The following is a 2,071-nucleotide window of genomic DNA, read 5'->3' on the forward strand; positions in this document are numbered from 1 at the left end:
TAGAAATTTTAAGTCGAAGTCGTACATCAAAAAGCGTCAAAAACGGATGTTAAATCTATCTTTTTAATACCGTCATAGCATTATATTATAAAATATATTATATTATAAAATATAGATGTCACTCCTGTAATTATTTCTATGCTTAGAATATAATATGATAAATATTAAAAAAACGTAACGTTTGTTCTTTTTGACACTCATTTGATTCCTACTTTAATGGATAAAAATCTTATACTCCAAATTTCTTTTTCAAGAGTTTTAAATATCTTTGAAATAATAATGAGTATTTAATTAAAGTAATGAGGATAAATTATGATTCTGAGACTGCATGTGGATTCTCAGATGTGGTACTTAAAGATTTTATGTGGCAAAAATATTTAATTACTAGAAAATAAATTGAAGAAATAAAAGAAAAAAAATTGAAATTTTAATTTATTTTAGTGTAATAAAAATAAGTATATGTATATATAATAACTTTAATAAAAAATTGTACTTAGATTAAAAATTGATAATTTCTTTTGCTTTTATTAGTATTTTATTATTAGTATTCTTTCTTTTCAAATTGCGTCAATATTAACGCATTCTTTTTTTCTCGTTCTTCGAAATTTTTTTCCTTTCTTTGTTGTTTGAATCTTTGAGACTCTTTGTTTAAGTAACTAGCTTCCGGATATTCTTTATCGTTCAACCTTATAAACCTTTTAGATTTCCTTAGGCTAGTTGTTATTATCAGATTGCAGAAAGCTTATAATAATTTTTTTTTTAAACATTTTTTTTTAAACATTTGAAAATAGTATTTTTAAGAGAAAAAATATCTTATCTTTTCATAAATATAGAAATATTTGATTAATATATATATATGATGAAAAGATAAATTATAGATATCAAATCATTATACGATTCGGAAATTCTTCTATTATTTTTTTCAAAAATAAATAATTAATAAGAATATTAAAATGGCATTTTGCAAAATATTTAAATTTTAAGATAAAATTTTTTATTTCAATTTTCGATATAATTTTTTGAATTCCCCAGATAACATGATAAGATTCCAAACTATTGCGAACGCTGTACACGACATTTTTATTCACACTTTCAAATAATTAATTGTTAGAATAGTACTTTAGAATAGTATTCGCAAGAAAAATTGTTGACTGCAATCACTGCATATCATGGACGAGTCAAAAACGATAACTGATGTTGCAGGTGCACCAATGCGTTGCGGCCGTCGAGGTTGGCTTTGACGCCGCTGCCGAGGAGAGGTGCAGAAAAGTGTTCGATCGACCCGCGAACGCAACCTGTGCTCACACTGCGACAGAGTTCACTTCGGTTAGTCGCTGTTTGCCCGTCAACGGCATACGGTCGCGTCGGTCTATGATTTTTTGCTTTTTATTCGTACATCTTCTTCCGACAACCGGCCTACACATCGCCACTTTATCGTACGATTATTATCCTTCTTATCATTCTTCTCATATCCGATTTCGTCGTAAAAGAAGAGAATTGTTTGCTCCGATCTTTGTTATTTGAAGGGAATATACATTGTTTGGACACATGGACTGCGATACACGAGGAATGATCGAGACATCGACGTGATGCACTTTCGAGGTAAATTAAAATTGTTTTCTTAATGAAATTAATTTTCTTATTTTCATTGTTTACTATTTTTTCTTTTTTCTTTTTTTTTTTTTTTAGATGGATTAAAAATTTTGTAACATTCAAAATATTTTTTCAAGAAAAATTAAAAAATTAATAAGTAATTTAAAGTAGTTTAAAAAATCTGAATAAAATGTTTTAATATAATTAAATTTTGTAAAATGATGTAATTGTAAATATGAAAAAGATGATTTGATTTTATAAACCATTTTATAAGTATCCAAATATCTTTTAAAGAAATTTAGAATTTGGAAAACTTTTGAATAAACTTTTTTTGATATAATATTATAATAATAAATATATATGTAATATATATAAAAATAATGATTTGGAGGATATATGTTTTCTTTCTACAAATTCAATTATTTGTATTTACAATAATTTAGATTTTCTTGTTTATCTTGCTGTTGTGCAAAATTAA

General features: G+C 25.5%; 1 protein-coding gene across 2 annotated transcripts in view; it reads left to right on the forward strand.

Annotated features, from left to right (window-relative positions):
* Positions 1–1,275: 1,275 nt before the first annotated feature.
* LOC102680044 overlaps positions 1,276–2,071 on the forward strand; it is a 13,303-nt gene continuing 12,507 nt past the window's right edge. Inside the window, exons 1-2 of one of the 2 annotated variants that reach the window (XM_006613294.2) lie at positions 1,346–1,436; positions 1,527–1,602. The gene's annotated coding sequence lies outside the window, so the exon portion shown is untranslated. Of the gene's footprint in view, positions 1,603–2,071 lie in introns of both variants that reach the window. The other variant, XM_031509339.1, reaches the window with a different exon arrangement.

The sequence above is a fragment of the Apis dorsata genome, unplaced genomic scaffold (assembly GCF_000469605.1).
Source record: "Apis dorsata unplaced genomic scaffold, Apis dorsata 1.3 scaffold_139, whole genome shotgun sequence".
In the NCBI taxonomy this organism is placed as follows: domain Eukaryota; kingdom Metazoa; phylum Arthropoda; class Insecta; order Hymenoptera; family Apidae; genus Apis; species Apis dorsata.